This window comes from Balaenoptera borealis (assembly GCF_965194805.1).
Source record: "Balaenoptera borealis genome assembly, chromosome: 20".
NCBI lineage: Eukaryota > Metazoa > Chordata > Mammalia > Artiodactyla > Balaenopteridae > Balaenoptera > Balaenoptera borealis.
Window position 1 is genome coordinate 138,847 of NC_138879.1, and position 9,920 is coordinate 148,766.

Consider the following 9,920-nt stretch of genomic DNA (forward strand, 5'->3'; position numbering starts at 1 on the left):
TGACACAAACAAATGGAAATATATACCGTGCTCATGGATTGAAAGAATCCTTATTGTTAAAATGATTCCACACCCCAAGGCAATCTAGAGATTGGATGCCATTTCTATCAAAATACCAATGGAATTTTTTTGGAGAACTAGAACAAAGAATTCTAAAATGTGTATAGAAACACGAAAGAACCTGAATAGTCAATACAATCTTAAGAAAGAAGCACAAACCTGGACATATCATGCTCCCTGATTTCAAACTATACTGCACATCTAGAATCATTAAGACAGTATGGTATTGGTACAAAAGAAATATGCATAGAGCCATGGAAGAGAATTGAGAGCCCAGAAATAAACCCACACTTATACAGTCAATTTATCTATGACAAAGGAGGTGAGAATATACAATGGGGAAAATATAGCCTCTTTGATAAATAGTGTTGAGAAAACTGGACAGCTACATGCACAAGAATCAAACTGGAATCCGTTCTTAAATTTGATTTATTTATTTATTTATTTATGGCTGTGTTGGGTCTTCGCCTCTCTACTAGGGCCCTCTCCAGTTGTGGCAAGTGGGGGCCACTCCCCATCGCAGTGCACGGGCCTCTCACCGTCGCGGCCTCTCTTGCTGCGGAGCACAGGCTCCAGACGCGCAGGCCCAGCAGTCGTGGCCCACGGGCCCAGTCGCTCCGCAGCATGTGGGATCCTCCCAGACCAGGGCTCGAACCCGCGTCCCCTGCACCGGCAGGCAGACTCCCAACCACTGCGCCACCAGGGAAGCCCTGGAATCCTTTCTTATACCATCTACAAAATAACCTCAAAATGAATCAAATACTTCAGTGTAAGACCTGAAGCCATAAAACTCCTAGAAGAAAACATAGGCAGTACACTCTTTGACATCAGTCTTAGCAATAATTTTTGGATCTGCCTCCTCAAGCAAAATAAACCAATGGGACTCCATCCAACTGAAAGGCTTTCCAGCAGCAGAGGAAACCATCCACAAAAGAAAAGGCAGCCTACTGAATGTGAGAAATATTTGCAAACAATATATCTGGTAAGTGGTTCATACACAAAATAGACCAAGAACTCATTCACACAAGTCAACCTCCAAAAAAACAAAAACCCAATTAAAAAATTGGCAGAAGATGGAACATGTTTCCAAAGAATATATACAGATGGCCAAAAGACACATGAAAAGATGGTCAACATCACTCATCATCAGGGAAATGCACGTTCAAACCACAATGAGAGTATCACCTCACACCTGAAAGAATGGCTATCATCCAAAAGACAACACATAACAAGTATTGCCAAGGATGTGGAGAAAAGGGAACTCTCATTCACTTTTGTTGGGAATGTTCATCGGTACAGCCACTATGGAAAACAGTATGGAGGCTCCTCAAGAAATTAAAAATAGAACTACCATATGATGCAGGAATTATACTTGGGGGTATCTTTCTGAAGGAAACAAAAACACGACTTCAAAAATATATACGTACCCTTATGTTCATGAAGCCTTTATTGACAATAGTCAAGTTATGGAAGCCACCAAACTATCCATCAATAGGCAAATGGATAAAGAAGGTTTCATATATATATGTATATGTATATGTATATGTATATATATATATATATATATACACACATATATATATGAAAACTGGACACACACACATACACACACTGAAATATGACTCAGCCATAAAAAAAGAATGAAATCTTGGGCTTCTCTGGTGGCGCAGTGGTTAAGTATCCACCTGCCAATGCAGGGGACACAGTTCGATCCCTGGCACGGGGAGATACCACATGCCACGGAGCAACTAAGCCCGTGTGCCACAACTACTGAGCCTGCGCTCTAGAGCCCGTGAGCCATAACTACTGAGCCCACGTGCCACAACTACTGAAGCCCGTGTGCCTAGAGCCCGTGCTCCACAACAGGAGAAGCCACCGCAATGAGAAGCCCACCCACCGCAACGAAGAGTAGCCCCTGCTCGCCACAACTAGAGAAAGCCTGCGCGCAGCAACGAAGACCCAACACAGCCAAAAATAAAAACAAATAAATTTTTTAAAAAAAGATGAAATCTTGCAAGAACATGAATGGACCTAGAGGGCATTATGCTAAATGAGATATAGCAGACAGAGAAAGAGAATTACCTTATGATGTCACTTATATGTAGAATCTATAAAACAAAACAAACGAAGAAACACAACAAAACAGAAATGGACTCGTAGATGCCAAGAACATGCTGGTGGTTGCCAGATGGGAGGTGGGTGGAGGGATGAGTGCAATAGGTGAGAAAGATTGAAAGGTTCCAAATTCCAGTTATAAAACAAACGTCATTGTGTGTGATGTACAGCATAGGGAACAGAGTCCATAATACTGTAAGAACACAGTATGGTGACAAACGGTAGCTAGACTTGGTGATTATTTTGTAGTATATAAAAATATCAAGTCACTATGTTGTATACCAGAAGACTAATATATAATAATTGCCATCAAGTATACATCAATTTTTAAAAAGAAGAAAAGGTACTATCTTAAAAAAAAAAAAAAAAAAGAGTGTTGGGGAATTCCCCAGCGGTCCAGTAGTTAAGACTCCGCCCTTTCACTGCCGAGGGAGCAGATTCGATCCCTGGTCAGGGAACTAAGATCCCACAAGCTGTGCGGCTCGGCCAAAAAAAAAAAAGAGTGTAGTGAGATAAAGAGGGGATGTCAGATGAAACTATGAAAGGATGCGGGTTGAAAGGCCATCTGCGAAAGTGTCTGCTGAAGTTTGACTCTCAAGTGGCCCAGACAAACAGGACTTGAAGAGAAGCAGCCATGTGATGCTACCGGAATGTTCATTTGTTTCTTTGTTTAAATAGGGTTTATTTTTTTTTAAAGAAGTTTTGAGTTCACAGCAAAATTGGGCAGAGTACAGAGAGGTGCCACGTGCCCCCTGCTCTGCTGTTACTGCTCTCCCCATCTACCCCCTCCCTCCCACCCACACAGGTGTTCAGAGTTTCCCTCTCCCCAACTATCCTATCAACATTCTGGGTGTTGGTCATTATCGATGAATCTACATGGACACATCATGATCACCAGAGTCCAGAGTTTACACTAGGGTTCACTCCCGGTGTTGCACAGTCTATGGGTTTTGACAAATGTATCTCGCCGTGAATGTATCACACTGAATAGTTTCACTGCCTTAAAAATCCTCTGTGCTTGACCTATTTATCATACCCCACCCCTTAACCCCGCCACAAACCCCTAGCAACCCACCCTCTCCGTGGTTTGCCTTTTCCCAAATGTCATATGTAGTTGGTACCCTAAGATATGCCACCTTTCCAGACTGGCTTCTTTCAGTGACTGATATGCACTTAAGGTGCCCCTCCCATCTCCCATGGCTCTTTCTCTCTTATTTCTTTTCAGTGCAAAGAACATTCTGTTGCATGGATGGAGCCCAGTCTATGTGTCCAATCACCTCTTGAAGGACATCTTGGTTGCTTCCAAGTTCTGGCAGCTATGAATAAAGCTACCGTAAACGTCCACATGCAAGTTTCTGTGTAGATGGAAGCATTCGACTCATTTGGGTCCATCAGTACCAAGGAGTTTGAGGGCTGGATCGTATAGTAAGAACGCGTTTCATTTGGAAAGACGCAGCCCACGTTCCCAGAGCTTCTGGAGATGGTCGCTGAGAGCATGGCAGCATGCTGAGGAACCAAGCCAAGGAAGGAGGCAGAATTCAGATGCCGGCGAGGAAGATGTGGCCGGGACAGGACCTGACCTCCACCCTCTTAGAGCTGGAGGCTGGTCCGGAGAAGTAGATGGACACGACACAGACTCACGGGAGGGAACCATACACATTTATTTCCCGCAAGTTTTACCTGACCCAGGGCGCCCTCCTAAGGAAATGGAGAAAGACCCAGAGAAGTGGCGAAACCTAAATTCTTTTCTGTTGGGTTGAATAAAGAGAGGCGATTGTGGAAAAGGAACTGCACTAAGTGGGGAGGCTAAGGAGGTTGAGAGTTATGTTGAACAAGGTCTGTTTGTACAGAATTCTCTCATTCTCCACTCTCTGCCCCTGATGATCACAATGTCACTCTCCTTCCAGCAGAGGGGGGACGTCTTCCTGGGGGGAGGGGTGGGGCAGTGGCGGGGGGGGACATGTTACCTGCTGCTTCCAGGAAGAAGAAGGGGAAGGCTCAGCACGCCCTTCTTGGACCTGCTTTACTGGGGGGCGGGGGGGTGTTTATTTGTTTGTTTTGGTTTTGCTTTGTTTTTTGAAGTGTCTGTAGCTCAAGACAATATTCTGGTTCCCTTTACATCTAAGTCCTTTACCTGGGGTTAGGCTTCTGACAGGAGGAGGGACACATGTTTCTGACATGACGGGCTGGGCAGGCAGAGGAGGATAAGATGGGTGCGGGCCCGTACCTGTTCTCTTCTCATGTGTTGGGAAGATGATTCTGCTCTTGCCAGGTGGGATCTAATTTCTCCATGAACGATCTAGCAAGATATCAGCTGAAAAGAGGAAGAGCAGAGGTCAGAAGAATGTAGAGAAGATGGAATATAGATGCTGGGGTCTCCTGAGCAACGATTTCATCAGAGGTGCATGCACATCCCTGGTCTCTGGACCACCGTGTTTAAGGCCGATTTGGTGTGTAGGTCATTTTCAATGTACGGTGGTACCATCAGGCCACTTTGGGGTACTGTCTCCGGCTCACCTGAGTGGTGCCGTCGTGCCCACATAAGACGGGGCTCACCCAGGGATGGCATGGTGCCAGAGAAAGGGAGACGGCGGTATGTCATTGAACTTAAGGTATTTCCAAGAGAGTGACTCTCTGAAGTGGCTGAGGTAGGAGAGCAGCCGGATATCTGTCTGCTTGTTTGTTGGATATGGGGGTGGGGTGGGGGGGGTGGGTGTTGTTTATTTTCTGGACGAGGTGAAAGAACTCTTAAAGTGCAGGCATTTGTACAAGGGGTCTGGCAGGATGGGAGGGAGGGGGTCCATGTGCCATGAAATCTAGAGAATCTAGAGTGGTTCAGACTCAGGCCTTTTCTCGTAAACAAGCAGAGACAGGAGTTGGCTTTGGTCATGGCAAAGCTAGCTGGCACCTCAGTAGTCACAACAGAGGGTTCCCAGAATGAACTGATTTGAAGGGGCCAGCACACCTGCAGCCCTCCCCCCTCAGACCTCAGGCCTCAGCCCCCAGGTGCTGTACCTTTCACAGGAGAGATTTATTTCCTCCTTGCAGGGAGACAGAGAGGAGATCTTTTGCATGGGTCTTTTCTTAAGTAACATTAATTCAAAATAATCAATATGTCATTAAGGCCTATTTAGAAGTGACCTGCCCTGGACCCTAACAATATATACATACATACATACAAGAAAGAGAGAGAGAAAGAAGAGACAGAGAGAGAAGGGACAGAGAAATAGAGACAGACAGAAACATAAAGAGGCAGAGAGAAATAGACAGAGAGACAATGAACACAGGAGACAGGGAATGAGTAGAAGTCACACAATTTTCATCAATCAGTCCGCACGTTAGAACCCAGGCGCAAGGTCCACCCACCCTGGAGGGGCGGGGATGGCACAAGGACAGGTGAGCAGGAGGCATGAATGCCGGGAGCCATGGTGGGGGCGGCCCACCCCAGGGCCAAGATGAGACTCGGGGACCCGAGTCTAAACGCAGCAGGAGGACCTGGAAGGTTGTTGCCGGAGGGCGCGATGTCTGAATTTTATTTACTTTCAATCCTCCCAATGGGGGGACTCAGAAACAGGCAGGAAAGGGAGTGACTCTCCCTAGATCCCGAGCAGAGCCAGGCCTGTTCAGTTGTGTTCTGTGCTACGCCAGCCCTTCATGGAATCTTTCCTTTGCTAAGCCTGTGCATGAGCTCCACGTGATACCAGCCCACGGGTTTTACAGGCACTGTGGGTGTTTCTGGGTCTGTACACCTGATGGCCTCCCTGGGAAGTAGATGCCAGAATGACCCCCACTGTGCAGATGGGGAACTGGGGGGACCCTGAGAGGCACATGGCTTGTCCAGGGCCGCATCACTGGTGAGGAGGAGGAGCCAGGTCTGAAACCAGCTGTGTCCTCAGAGCTGGGGCCCTGGCGGCACCCAAGCCTCCTCAGGCTATGGGGTGGGTTGTGTTGGTGTCACAGTGCCTAGACATGGCACGGGGTGGGGGTGAGCGGTCAGCAGCCCAGAGGTGCCCTTGGGGAGCTGTGTGTAAGGAGGAAGCCCGGGTAAGGGGACCCCAGGAAGGGACCTCACTTCCCTGGCCATAGAGCCAAGCAGAATTGGAACCTGGGTGACCAGGTGCCCACTTCTAGAGGAGCTCCCTACCCAGCTCACTTGGTTGGCAATGCTCGAATGGACATGTTGTGCTGTGTCCTGATATCCCGAGGCCGTGGCCTCAGGAACGGCCCCAGAAAGAGCATTTTCCGATGCTGCAGGCCTTGCGTCAGGTCTCACCCCAGACGCCTTTGGCCATCTGCCCAGAGGGACCCAAAGGTAACACTGGGAGGCCCAGGGCAGGCCAGCCCAGGCCAGGCCACCGCTCTGATCCCATCCAAGTAGCCCTATGTCCCCCTCCTTGGACGTGTGGAGGTCGGGGCTTCTGTGGGCTGGGTCTGCCTGCCGCTAGAGCAGGCTGATGAGGGGTCAGAGGCCAGGGGCGCCGGTCATGTCCACACCTCCAGTCAAAGCTGGCTGGGCGGGATGTGGAAAGCCAGGGCAGCGCCCTTCTGCCCGAGGTCCACCCCAAGCCGTCTAGGTGGATCTCTCTCCTCCCGGGTGGGGGGAGAGCAGACACAGGTCTGTGCCTGAGCCGGGAGCAGAAGGTCGAGTGGGCGGCGGGAGCAGCGGCGATCACGGCCGGGCGGGGCTCTGGTACCTCCGGGCCGGGCCGGCCGCTGGTCCCTGTCATGGCAGAGCCTCACACTGGAGATCGGCGACGAGCTCATCCAGGGGGACACCCGACCCACCATCTCCCCGAGAGAGGGGCCGGGGCGCCACGCTGCCCGCGAGGGCCGGCGCAGCCTCGGGTGAGTGTGGCCGTGGAGGGTTCCGCGGAACCGGGGCCCAGAGGTAAGCGGGGAAGGCCTCCTGCCCAGACGCCCCCCAGGCCACTCCCCAGGCTCCAGCCCCGGGCTTCCACGGAGCTCAGCACACCCGGCTCTGACCTGGAGCACCACGTGCACCTTCCCCCGAGTCAGCTGCAGGACCTGGAGCCCACCCAGGCAGAGCACAAGGGTGAGAAGGCCGGGAGTGGGTGCATGTGAGGGCGTGGGGAGGGGTGAGTGCTGGGCCACACGGGGGGGGGGGGGGGGAGTCCCCAGAGGCTGGGGTTGGGCCCGGAGCCAAGGCTGGCCTGAGGCCACCCATCTCATGGACTGCCGTCAGAGAGGACATCCTGCTGTGAGTTCCTGGACCGGGAATTCTCTGGGAAGCTCTGGGAAGAGTTCTGTCCTCGGAAGGGCACATGGAAAGGCAGGCGTGTGGGTCATCTTTTCTCCTCTCACAGCTTCAGCACTTCCCCGGACCTTAAACCTGGCTCCAAATCCCAGACCTGTCTATCTGGAGGCATTAGCGGCAGGTGCAGGACCAGGGACCAACGAAAGGGAAATCCCAGCCTAAGGAATAGCTTGCCAAAGACCCCGCGCCAGGGGAGGATTTACCAGCCCAGCAGGAAGAGCCGGCACGTGCGCCTGCAGGAGACCCAGAGCCATTTCTGGAAACATCACCCCCAGGGGCGGAGCCGGCCCTGCAGCCATCATCACCCGATGGTGATGGTCTGCTCCCAATGTACACCACCAATATGCTCCCCAACCCGAAATTTACTTCCCTTGCCCTGTTGTTATTTTTATTTTTTATTTTTTGTAGTTTTGTTGTTTTCTTTCACATGGTTTATGGCATTTTGCACTTCTCTTTTTAAGTTTAAAATAATAAAATTCATGTTCTTTCCATTTTAAATTGTGCAATTCAGGAGCATTAAGTACATTCACAATGCTGTGCAACCATCACCACGGTCTAGTTTCGGACCATTTCATTCCCCCTCCCCCCAGTAAAACCCTGTATTGAAATCATGCCCTCCCCGTTCCTCTCTCCCCCAGTCCCTGACAACCCTTAATCCTCTTTCTTTCTCTGTTTCTTTACCTATTTTGGGTGTTTCCTATCAACGAAATCATACAAAAGGTGGCTTTTTGTTTCTGCCCACATATTTTAAGAGGGGACTGGTGAATTCTTGTATTTTTTTTTTTTCATCTGAAATAGCATTTTGGTATTTGAAAGGGAAATCCAGGTGGATTAAAGATGTCACGTACAAAACGAAGCCCGTTTAGTAAATATGTGCATAGTCTCAGGGTCCACGCTGCTGTTCTAAGTGTGACACCCCAGCCAGAAGACAGAAGGGAAGCACTGAGCTCTTCCTGTGGCCCAAAAATAACTAACAAAACGAAACCAAGAAAGACAGCTGGAAAGACAAACCCCAACACAGACTGGAAAAGCATTCCTCGTAACCCAGAGCCAGAGAAAGACCTAACATCCCTGTGGCCCCAAAACCCTCTCGAAAATCAAATGTTCTGAAAAGAAACAGAAAAACACATGCAGTTGCAATGAGGGGCTATGCACATGGCCAGTGTAGCTTAGAGACTGCTTGACCTCTCAGACGAGGACACACGCAAATGTAAACACTGGGGAAACGGCACTGGTCATCATCACAGAGGTAGGTGTTTAGTCTGGTGACCACCAGCCCTGGGGACCACAGGCCCCAGCAGATCCCCCAAAGGGAAGAGTGAACAGACACTCCTCCCCGGAGGAACAGTGTGCAGGACCCATCACAGTGCCGCAGGTGCATCCCTTTACTAGCAGTGCGGATCCTTGGAGGGGATCCCACTCCAATTCTTGCACAATTTTTCCTGTCAGCTTAGATGCCAACCCTCAGCATCCCAAAGCTGCAGCCCTGGTGGTACTTGAGGAGACAGAACTCCTTTCAGGTGTGCACACGGCCAAGTCCACCACGGAGGGCGGACGTGCCGGGGGTCAGAGAGGTGGGCTCAGCGCCCCCTGTGTTCACTGTGGGAAGTGCAGGCCACACCTCATTTCCAGTTCACTGGACACAGCGCCCCCTGCTGGCAGAACTGCTGAATCCATTAAACTGTGGAAATTCAATCTGAAATGGAACCCAGTATCCCATATGGTCGCCAAAACAGTTAAGGAACAATGAATTGGAAACCCTACAGGGTGAAATGAATGTAGATGCAAACTTTGCAACTTACACCAGATCACTCAAAATTATTCAGAGACACATTTTAAATGCAAACTTCTCAATATTATAGAAGAAAATATAGCAGAAAATTGACATGAGCTTTGAGTCTTAACACACAATACAAATAGGCAATCCACAAAGAAAAAACAAGGAATACTGTGGATTGATAAAATTAAAGATTTCTACTCTGTGAAAGATCTTATTCAGAAAAGCAAAAGACAAGTCAAGAACTAGGAGACAAATATTTGCAAACACACGTAATAAAGGATTTGTCTCCAAATAGACAAAGAACGCTAACAAAAACAATCCCTTTAAAAATAGGAAAAGATCTGAAGGGACACCTGGCCAAAGTTACCCAGATAGCACGCAAAATTATGCGCAGGACTGAGGGGCAGAAAAACAATGGTCCAGCTCAACTCCCTGAATAATGTGTGACCCTGGACTAGTCCTGTTCTTCCTGGAGGCATCAGAGAGATAGAGAGGGAGGAAGGGGAAGAGGGCCAATATGCTGACACATAACTCTAACCCTGACCACACTCCCCACTTTCATTCAACATAATTAAATAAAAAGAAATAAGAGAAATCTGATGGTAGAGGAAAAAGTAAAACTGTCACTCTTTGTAGATGACATGACACTCTATGTAGAAAATGCTGAAGGCAATACCCAAAACCAAATAG